The 11,527-nt window shown below is 52.7% G+C and overlaps 1 long non-coding RNA gene across 1 annotated transcript; it reads left to right on the top strand.

Moving 5' to 3' along the window:
* Positions 1-81: 81 nt before the first annotated feature.
* Positions 82-8,988, top strand: LOC114063164. Its single transcript, XR_003572516.1, has 3 exons — positions 82-211; positions 4,455-4,600; positions 8,829-8,988. It is a non-coding gene; the product is annotated as an uncharacterized LOC114063164 (long non-coding RNA).
* The last annotated feature ends 2,539 nt before the right edge of the window (positions 8,989-11,527 follow it).

Raw genomic sequence — 11,527 nt, 5'->3', positions numbered from 1 at the left:
TTTTTTCCCCTTTTTTTTTTTTTTTTTTTTTTTGTCCTATCCTCTTCCTCAGACCACTTATCTCTGCCCCCTCCTCTCTCCCAGCACCCATCACAGCCTTCCCCTGATCTGCCCCTTTAAGAAAAATCAGCCCTCTCCGCTCCTCACCCTCCGCACACTGACCTTACACACTGGACAATATTTAAGGATCAAGGTGCCATCCTAGGAAGAGGTGATTATCATTATATTATTATTATTATTACTACTATTATTACTACTACTAAATAGCAATGCTGAAGAGAGTTTAACAGATGTCATCTTGCAACCGTAGTTAGTTTAGACATGCTTTTGTTTTTAGTCTGAAAAAATATTTTTTTACTTAACTTTTCAACCACCGTCCTGTCTTTATTTTCTTCCTGCCCTTTTTTTTTTTTAATTTAACCCTCTTCTCCTTTCTCGCCCCCTTCGGCTCGGGGTGGGGGAGGATTTGCATAACTTTAAGAATAATAACTTTTAAAATAACAGAATTTGCGCTGTTGTGTTTTGTCGGTATTTCTCGTGTTTCTACCAGAGTGTTTCGGCGCTCGGCAGCTCCGCTCCTTCTCCCCCGCTCGGGTTGTCAGTGTTTGCGGGTGTTTCGACCCGGGCCGCGGCCCCCACATCGGGAGGGCCCCGGGCCCCGCACCCCTCCGGGAGGGGACGGGGAAGGAGGGCGGCCGCTCCCCTCTGCCTTCCAGGTGGAAGGGAAGCTGCGCGCCGGGGCAGCGCTCCCCAGGGACGGGGGAAGCCGGGAGACACCCGAGGAAAGGGGGGAGAGGAAGGACAGACACCCCCGGAGCGTCGGGGAGCCCCGCAGGACCTGCCCACCCCCCCGGAGCGGAGGTAGCGAGAGCCCGGGCAGAGCCGCTTTGAAGAGAGGAGCGAAGTGTAAATAGCCGGTGATTGATGTGCTGGCTTTGACTGCGGAGAAAGCACTATTTTAATTCAAGTGGCCAGGTCAGATGGTCATGGAAGAAGGTTGAAAGGTAGGATTTAATGAGATTAATATGGAGAGAGGGAGAAACGCGCGCCTTCCTAAACATTCCATAAAATAATGGGGTGAGGGGAGCGCGGCGTCCGCGCTGGAGGTGCGGACCCATCCCGGGGAGACCCGGGAGCCCTGGCACAGAAGGGCACCGCAGAAACAAAGCAAAACTTGTGTAGGTGCGTCAGGTCCCTGCTGGAAGCCATTCCGCCAGCTGCACTCCTGCCCTGCAGGTGGAACTGGGGAGGGGGGAATATTCCTGCTAATTACCGGTTTTCCCCTCCTCAATAAACTCTTTAATTGCAAATAGGAGAGGGGGCCTTTCAGATGCTACCGAGGAGCCGCGTTCGAGGGCAGGGGTGGGGGAGCAGGAGGCCAAATAAAATAAATCCGTTTGAAGGGAACTCGGAGCCACGTGTCGCCTAAAATGCCGAAGCGGTGCCTGTGAATTCCTGCCTCGAGGACGCCGTTCCACGGCACGGCGGGCACCCCGAGGTTGGAAAAACAAGCTCTTCCCAGCCTCACCGGTGAAACAGGAGCTCGAGTGTTTCCAACTCATTGAAATATTTCTTCCAGCGCTCCTGGGCGCTCACTGTCCCCGCGTCCCCCACCGAGCTGCTCCTGGGACGGACGGATTTCACTTTGAAAACGTGGTCCCGGGTTATTTGTCCCTGTTATTACAGCGGTCTTCTGGGAGAAGACCGAGTAAAGCCGAGAGACCCACGGCTGGCGAGGGGAGGATGCCCCGGTGGCCGCGTCCTCCTCCCCGAGCCGGGGGACGAAGGACACGGAGGGCCCGGAGCACCGGGCCGGGACCGCGGCCGTGCCCCCCCCTGCAGCCCCAGCGCGGCACAACCCCGGCTTTTGTTTTCTTGCCAAACCCTCCTGCGTCCCCAGCATTCCGATTCCCCTGGGAATCAGCTCCTGCGGTAAATAGCCAAGCTCCAGCGGACCCGCTCGCAGATATTTAGGGAGACGCAAAACGCTTTCGGGGGTGCACGGGGGGTAGAGGGGGTTCGACTGTGGTTTGGGTGATGCTTCTGCCAACGAAGCCACCACGAAGCGGCCCCGCCGGCTCTGTCCGAGCCGCTGCGGCCGTTCCTGCCGGGCTGGAGCGGAGCTCCCGCGGCCACCGGCGGGCACCCAGCGGGGCCGGGCTGAGCGGCGCTTCGCTGGGCCGGGAAAGGGGGAAAAATGGAGGGGGGAAAAAAGCGCCCTAAAATAAAAATGCGGGGAAAAAAAAAAGTGAGAAAAAAAAAATCGAGAACGAATTCTGAAGGGCCGGTGCCGCGGGGTGCCGGCGGTGGGCTGCGGGGCGTGTGGGAGAGAACACGCTGTCACCCCCCACACGAGTGGGGTTCCTTCCCCAACCAGGCACAGGCGGGTGATTGCGGTTCAGCCCCTGGGAACGGGCCCCGTTTCTCCCCTTCGCTTTAAGCAAGAACAGCTCGAGAGGCTGCAGGGCTGGTGGCAGGGACAGTGGCCGGGGTGCTTCGGGGACAGCGTGTCCTCAGGACACGCTCCTGTGCCCACCGGGGGTTGTTCCTCACTCCACGGGTGCCTCGAGCATCCCGGCACCGAGACCACCATGGAAGGAGAGGGGCTCCTGAGGTTCAGCAAACCCCCGGAGAGAGGTGTGCGGCCCGGGCAGGGAGAGCCTCGCAGCCCCCCGGCATCCCCGAAGCCCCCTTGTCCCGCCGGGGGCACCGGCTTTTCCAGCCTGCACCTGTCTGAGTGCGTGTCGCTTCCACGGGGAAGAGCAAACTAATTAGCGTGGAGGGAGGGGGAAGCGCCAGGAAGGTTCTCGGCTCTCCCGGGTCAAGCCGGGTGGCTGCCAAGGAGCCGGGGCCCTGCCCGGCCTGGAGACACTCGTGCTCCGCCACTTCCCGAGGAACTCTGCCCACGGCGAGCCTGGGGCACCCTGGGGATGGCTGAAGGGAAAAACGATTCCCCCGGCCGATTTTCCACCGAGCCTTAATAACTAGGAAATAACAGGGAAAGACGCAGCCACATCCCTCTGCACCACATGCGTGTCAGGGGACCCGCAGTGCCCCAGCGGCGGCACGGCCCGGGGTGAGGATGGGGAGGGTCTGGGGGCTCAAGGGAGCGAGCGGTACCGAAACCCCCCCTGTTCAGAGTTTATCCCCTCCGCCCTCGCCCCTCTTTGCACGTCCATCCCCCTCACGGACATTTCAGCCCGCGGCCCCCGCAGCGCGGGGGGGTCCCCGCAGCTCTGGGGAGGGGGCGCTGGAGCGGCGGGAATTTATGGGTGGGTTCCCTGGCATCTCCACCACAAGCCATGTGTTCCCAGGTACTTCAGAAGGCCAGCTTGGAACACACGCTCCAGGAGAAGCGCTGCGTGGGCACCCACGGGCAGCGGGGGCACAGGAGAGGGGAAAGGCGCTTTGCGAGCTGTTTAGCGCAAGTGTTTTTAAGCAGTAAAGAAGATTAGAATGGTTGCGCTAGTCCAGCTTGTCCGGGAGCGCCAAGTAACCCCTTCCCAAGGATTTTCGCACAAATCACTCCTTGTTCCCGCGCACGGTTGCGGCGGGATTAAACCAAGAATTAATATTTTCAACTACGCAAGAGCCCGGTGGCACAGGACGGGGCTGCGAGCCCCGCGCAGATTAGGCGGTGAGAAAGTCACACGCTTCCAGAGGGATTTTCCCTCCTAATCTGCCGTTAATAAGCAGAGGAAGCGCACCCACGGGGGGATGAAGGACTGCCTCGCAGCCACGCCACGGAGCACTGTGCCGCTCATCCCCCGCCGCCAAGGAATTCCAACACCTTTGGGACGCGGTCCCTGCGTGGAGCCGGCGCAAGGGGGCGGTTAAGGACAGGTGGGAGCCCCGGGGGTCCGGGGGGAGCTCCCACCGAGCATCCTCCGCCCCGGGCCGCCGCCGGGGATAGATGGTTTGCGTTCCCAGCAGCGGCTCTGCTGGAAGCCGGGGTGAGGAGAAAAACATAAAAATAACAAAACTAAAACTCTCTAAGGGTGGCTGCGGCCCCCTCCACGCTGAGGGTCCCCCCCGGTGCCGCTCCGTTCCCGGGCTCACACCCGCTCCACACGCAGGTGGGGAGTGACCGAGGCTCAGTGCCGGAGCCACATCCTCCACCCGCCAGACTCCGGCAGCTCCTTCCCTGAACTGACCTATTTACACACTCGTTGGTTTAAATTAGTATTTTACCCGAAAACCTTTGAGAAGCGCCGGAACAAGCACTACTGAGAAAGACAGAAATGGCTGCATTTTGTACAGGGGAAAAAAAAAATTAAATCACTCTTACTGGTCCTCTTAGCGATGAAATACAGGGGGGAAAGGTTAATATCGCTGCAGAACCTGTGCCTGCACGTCACTGTCCTGTACCTCACTGCTCTGATATTCCTCTGCACTGAAACCAGTCTGTGCATCAAAATGAGCTTATGAGACTATTTTTTCTTTCTTATTTCTAGAAGAAATCACTGGCTCCTCTGGCCATGAAAAAACACCGTGTAAATTGCCATTTCAGATTTTTCAAAAAACACGTTTAGCTCTAAGAATTCTTCCGAATTCGTTACACTCCACCGCGCGAGGCTGCGCCTTGATGGCCCCGGCGAAGGTAAAAATGCAGGTCTTAAAATAAGTCGTAAAAAAAAAAAAAAAAAAGAAAAAAGAAAAAAGAAAAGCACTATTTACATTTGAATATCTAACTTGAACAAGATTATAATTACAATCGTCAGAGATCGAGCAATGTTGTCTCCAAAACGGCAGCCCATGAACAGACAGTTTCGGGGATGTAAACACAGCAGTTTTAATCGTGACGGTCTCTGGGAATGAAGGGAAATTAAGGAGTTATAGCAATTTTTGTAGACGTTTGATCAAAATATTTTTGCCCGGAGACCGCTTGCCAAAGGAAAGCTGATGGGCGCTGTAATTCGGCAGTTTTGTCATGGAAAGAGCTCAAATCCCCGGTCTCAGGGCAGGCGTTCTCCTTCGCCCGGGGCTTTAGGAAAGGTTCTCTCCCTGCAGGAGGTGACCCTGGGAAACAGGTACTGGGGAAGTAATTTTCGATCAAGCATTTTTCAGCTGAAATACCGTACTAAAAGGCACTAAAACGATCCGTGTTCGCCTTTTCCCTCGGAATTAACAGAACTCCCCTAATTTAAGGCTTCCAGCGAGCTGCAGCACCCGGCGGGGCTGGGGTACATTAATCCTCCCGCGGTATCGGCACAGGGGCTCCCCTGGACGGGGGGACCCCCCGCTCCTCTTGGGCCAGCCCCGAGCCAGGCCCGCACCGGGCTGAGCCAGGGAGAGACTCGCTGTAATTAAGCGTTATGGGGGCAGAGCGGAGGGGGGGTGAGCGAACCGCAGCCCCCCCAAAATGCCATTTGCTGTCCTGCCAGAGATCGGATCGGAACCCTCCCCGCGAACACCGCCCGCTCTGGGGGTGACTCCCCTCCCCTAGCGCTCCCTGAGGAGCCCCCGGGGGATGCCCCCTCACTCCCCTCTCCCCCCGCTGCCTGGGGGTGCACGGGGCGGGGGGGGTCGGTCTCCGAAGCACAGCGCGATGCTGCCCTAACCCGACGTGGGGGACACCCGAGGCTGTCCTGCTTCTCCTCCGCCTTCCCCGGGTGCGGCCGGACCGGGGTGCGGAGCCCCCTCCGTGGAGGGTGCGGGGCCGGGGGTGCGAAGCCCCCCGGGTTACGCGCCGGCTTTGTTTGCGCTTCCCCCGCTAAGGACGGCTGGGGCGGAGCTGCCCGGATAATTATTAGCTATTAATTGAGTTCAAGACCTTTTATGGCGATGGGAAATGAGGAGTCCGACCACTAATCCCGAGGAGGGGCTGCGCGCAGCCCAGAGCCACGACCGCGCCGTCCGGGGCTGGCCTGACACAACGTCCCGGGGGCGGGGGGAGAGCAACGAAAAAAATTCATTAGGTGAAAATTATAGGAACTTTAAACCGAGGGATTTATTTAGGAGACACCTTCGGGAGCCGCCGCTGAGAGCGGGGGGAGAGGGGCGAGAGCCCCCGACGATGCCCGACGGGGCGGATCGGGGGCCGCCCCGGGCAAGGTGAGGAGCGGCGGCCCGGCCTCCCCCCGGGCCCCCAGGGAGCAGCGGGGCTGCTCTTACCGATTCCGTTTCCTTATCTTTACACGCTTCCACCTTCCAATTAAACTTCCCCAAATTGCCAAAAGCCTGATTTGCATGCAAGGGACCCCGCTCAAAGATGCTAACTTATTGTCTCCTCCCAGAACTTAACATTTCTCTCTTCAGTTCCCACTTGAAAGAAGTTTTAGAACAGTATTCAAAGACTGTCCAAACGAACAAAACCTTCCCCTTCGCTCGGGAGAGAAATCCGGTGTATTCAATACGAGGGCATATTCTCAAAAGTTTGCAGATTTGGGTTTAAAGGAGGTATTGTTCGTGCCTTTTTCCTGAAACTTCTTTATTTTTTCCCCCTCAGCGCACGGCTCACATGCCTGCAAAGGATTATTAAAATAAAACATCATAGAGCATTTTTCCCTTTTTTTTTTTTTTTACTGTTTAGAATTACTTTTCTGGAAGAGCTTTCCAAGCATCCCCCCCACCCCGCAAGTCATAATTAAGAACACTTTTTTTTTCTAACAAACAGGAAAAGTAAAGAATCAAACCGTTCTCCGACTCTGCCTTTTTTCTTTAAACACCGAGTTCTAAAATCGGAAATATTTATCTGTTCCAAATACACCTGAAAAAGCTCTCGGTGCTGGATAGACGCTGCTTTTCTACAGCAGAAGGAATTAAAACGGCGAGATTTTGATACCAGGAGGATCTCTGCGAGCATAAAGTAAACGCAAAACTCAACTCTTACTGGGTTTGCAAAATCTGTTTACAAGGCGACATGATCTCTGCCTTCAAACACTCCCTTCCACACACAGTCCCCCGCAGTTGTCTTTTTAGGATTAAAAGAAGATGATCCAGCGGGCTAAGGATGTAAAAAGTCCTTTTGGGAATGCGATAAACTGCAAAAAGCCAGTGGCAACTCATTTCTGATTAACTCCTTTTTATAAAGGGGCGGAATGGAAGCGAACAGGGACCCGACGGGACACGAACATATTTTATTCATTTAATACAAAGCAGCTTTAAAAAAAAAAAAAAAAATCTTTAAAAAGGCAGTTCAGAGCATAACTCACGGGCCGGGGGGGAAGGCAAAAAGCTGATGGGGTGTGAGGTGATGTCGCCGTCATCCCTCGCTCCCAGGAGAGCGGGGAGCGCTCCGGGCAGCGGGAGGGACGCGCTCCCCGGGCTGCGGCCGCACCACCGGGGCTGGGAGGGGGGGACACAGCCCCGGCCCCCCGGGACCCCCGGCCCATCCCAGGGGGACAGCCCCTTTGCTGGGGACCCCCCCAGCAGGACCCCGGCTCTCCCCGCTCCCCTTAAAGGCGGAATCAATGAAATCGTGTAAGCGCCCAGAGCACAAAGAGCTCCTGTCCTCGGCTCTGCAGATCATAACCAGAGATGGGAAAGTATTCACAGCACCCTCCAAGTGACTGGGCCATCGCTACCAAAAAAATAATATTTTTAACCACAGGGAACCAAGAGTTCACGTAGATTTACAAATTAATGAGGACTTACTGGAGAAAGTAACTGCAAGAACATGTGTTAAAACGCAACAGAAAGAATTCCACCGATTTCCATGAGAGGTGGACTGCATCCAGGAAGAATGAGTCAACTTCATTCCTTGGGTAAAACTCACAAACTGAAGGGAATTACTCCAGGCATGCATTTGGATCACCTCGTGTCCCCCCATTTCATGTATTGCTGTCCCACTAATCACCCCTTAAATGTTGTGATGGGTTAGAACAGGGTGGGGATTCTTTTAAAAAGTGCTTTAAATCACTGGAAATTAGTGTTTTAACAAATGTATTTTCCCCCGGTATAACATCGGTTACAAGTAATTGTTCAGCCAAAAAGGCTCTCACACACGAGACAACACAGTCCAGTGCAGGGCAGAACAGCTCAGGGCACAAGCAGGAACAGAGTCACAGGGATTCAGTCCTGTGTTCTGGCTGTTTGTCCTGCTGCTAAATCTCGTTTCTCCTCTCCCCACAGTTTGAGTGTTAAACTGTTCAAGGTTTTGGTTTCATAGCTATGGAGGAGGTGAAAGCTCTTGAAGGCACCGAAAAGTTCCCTCCCCAGCTCCATTCCCCTGCTGCAGGGAGATGCTGTTCACCCCACAGCAACGAGCAGCACCTTTAATCGAGACAGAAACCCTTCTGCAGTCACACAGGCACACTCCCTGGGTTTTACTTCACAGGTGGAAGAACAAACTACCCATTAATTTAAGAGGTTTGGGTTGAAACCTCGGAAGACTGTGATGGGAGCAATGAGAAGACAAACACTGACACACTGTCAGAGTTCTGCTCTTTGCCTTCAGAAGCCCTGAATTTCACACAGACCCTCCCAGAACTTCCATTAACACACAAAGGACATACCAAACATTTAGAAACAAGGTCATCAGGCTTCTCAGCCTTACTGGTGGCTTTTTAGCCCACAGATTTGCTACACGAGAGCTTGTGGCAGTCCCCCAGGAGTGCCACAGGTTTGTGGATGATAATAATGAGGTGCAGCTCATGATAAGCTAATCAATGAACAGTTAAAAACCAAGCTCCAAAGACATGCTTAGAAAACGAAATGCAAATATATACAAAATAGTCAATGCTTTCTATGAATATAAATGTCTGTCTACCTCATGAGTGCTATTTTCCAGCCAGCTTTCCAACCAGTGCAGTCTTTGCACTTCTCTATCTACAATTGTACCATTTATAAGCCAGGAGCCCACCTCGCCCATGTGCTTATTCCTACAGTGACTCATGTTCCATTGGGTTTATTCCTGTGAAGACTTGTGCTAAAACAGAGGAAAGTGCAGAGCCTTTGGGGAGGGAATGGCACAGTTTGGAAAGCATCAGACACGCTCACTGTTCCCTGTCAGAAAACGAGAGCTCTGATTTACATCCCCTGCGAGAAAAAGGCTTTTACAACTGATATGGCCTTAAAAAATAAAATATTACTTTGATAAGTGGGTCAAAAGTCTTGCTGAACGACACTGGCACAGGTTGCCCAGATAATCTGTGGCTGCCCCATCCCTAGAAGTGTCCAAGGCCATCAGCTCCAGAAAACCCTGGGTGATTCTCAACAACATCCTGAGAGCACAGCATCACCGTTTCCTGATGGACACCTCCTCATGGTTTCACAAATACATCATGAGTTGCTCCACTGCCTTTCAGCTGCAGTTTTGCTCCTTCAGTATAAATGAGATGGGGAAGTAGTTTCATTTCTCTGAAGTCTAAAGTTTAATAGAGTGAACTGAGAAGTTTCTTGAAAAATAATGGAGTGAGATCATCCATACAATGATTTAAATATGTTAAGGAAACCCCTGTCTGACCATCCAGGAGCTGCTCTGGCAGTCCTACTCCCAGCACCAGAGACTTTTCCTGCTGGGACTGAAGCCCTCCAGGAGCCACCAGGAGCTCCCCACACACCCCACTGCCACAGTCAGACCAGGCTTCCAGCTCAGCTTTAGCAGAGTCTCAGATGTCTCGCTCCATAAAGCCCTTTATCCATGGCACAGTGACTCCAACAGCCCGAGCTGGTGCTTCTGAGGGGGCACCCTGAGCAAAGGACCCCCTGGGCTTTCATCCCCTCCCAGTCCAAGCTGTTCTCCTGAGCCATCAGCTCCTGATGTCTCACAGTTCCCTCCCCTGGCTGCCCCACAGTGCCCTTTGCTGCTCAGGTGATTATGATGGGGGCAGAGCTCCTTCAGATGGGGAACACGTTATCTGTACAACTATTACTGACAGCTTCTTAACTCCATTTTTAAGCAAGCCAGAACATGAACCGATTACAGATCATAAAAGGACTTAACATTGGGAAGGGAATTTGAGTCACAGTCAGTGATTTTGTCACAAAGCTCAGCTGAGTGAACTATCCAGGCACAGTGAAACACTTCCTAAATGTATCATACACCAACTATGGGCTGGCAGGGCACAACAAGGGTGAAAAGAATGACTGGGAAATAGTAAAACACAGCAAAGCTGCAGCAGGAGAATAAGCAGTCAGTGCCCCCAGCTTCTTTTTGAAGCAGATAAGAGTTGCTGCTGGTTTTGAGATGACACCCAGCCTCGGGAGAGCCCTGCCAGCAGAGCAGGTCAGCAGTTCTGCACTGGAACCACCTCAGCCTTTCATTTCCACAGCTGGACCCATTTATCACAGCCCCACCTTCACCAGGGAAGGGAAAACTTTCAGTTTAAACAAAGCCACCCAAACCCACTGCATCTTACTCTGAATAAAGAACAGAAATCAAGAGCTGTGTTGTCAGTGTTGTCATTCACGAGGGCACTGCTGGTTCCCCCCACCCTGAAACACACACCAGCTCCCACTAAACTGTTCATTTGCTTATCACTCAGGTTGTTGGAAAGTTACAGCTCTGACAGCCGCCCCAGACATCATCTCACTGTTCACACACAGAGATATCACACAAGGAAATGCTGGGTTCGTATGTATTAACAGTACTCCCAAATTTATCATACCCATGGTACAGATCTGGAAAATACTCAGGCACCCTTAGTCATATAAACTGTCCCAAGCTCACAGAAGTAAGAGATGATCTATTAAAGAATAACCAAAACCCAGGACACGTCATCCAAGAACAGAATCACAACTCACAAAGTTATTCAGTGGGTAAACCCAATATTTTTGTCACTCAAGTGGCTGCATTTTGTCAAGAAAAAAAAAATCTCAATAAAAGAATTTTATTCTGGTAGGATGAGAAAAATGCTAAACATGTTTTTATGGGAGAAACAGAGATAGAGCACTGGCTTGAAAACCGAAAATCTCTCATGCCCTGATCTATAAATAAAACTCGCTGGGTTTTTCTTTTGTACTAAATTTAAAGGAAAGTCTTTTCCATGGAGAGTTTTCTTTAAAGCAGACTGTGCCCCAAAAGGACTTTAATGATGGTGTTTCCAGCAAGCAGCATGAATGAATTAAACAATAAGTGCAGCAGGAACAGCTGTGTGTTCCTTTACCAGAAGCAGATGGATGTGCAGTTCAAACACGGTTGGGTTCTCACAAGAGGACGGTTCCAGACAGTTCTCACCCACATTACAACCACACTTTTCCCTCCCCTTGTGCTCCAGGGCCTTGGCTCAGGTGCCATTTGCCCTCCAGCATCACCAAGAGCTCCAAGGTCGGCACCAGTGACCACCAGGCAGAAATCCCACATTTTGTTCCACACAAACCATCAAATTATTGATCTCTCTCCTACATGTTATCCACAGGACATGGGGGAAGAGGGGAGGAGAGATCCTCAGCCCTGCTTGGCAGACTCAGGTCAGCTCCATCCTCAGCACAGAGCAGCCAGAGCCTCACTGCTTGTCCTCACACAACTCCTTCCCTTCATAAACATCAAGGTCTTCTGGAATAACTAAGTCTGGAAGTCACCAAGGTCTCTCCCCTGCTCACAAAAATCTCACAGCCGTCTACCTGCAGCCAGAAGTTTCAAACC

The sequence above is a fragment of the Empidonax traillii genome, unplaced genomic scaffold (assembly GCF_003031625.1).
Source record: "Empidonax traillii isolate 1590-97213 ecotype Southwest subspecies unplaced genomic scaffold, ASM303162v1 scaffold454:size726355, whole genome shotgun sequence".
In the NCBI taxonomy this organism is placed as follows: Eukaryota; Metazoa; Chordata; class Aves; order Passeriformes; family Tyrannidae; genus Empidonax; species Empidonax traillii.
This window is presented reverse-complemented; position numbering and strand designations above follow the sequence as displayed.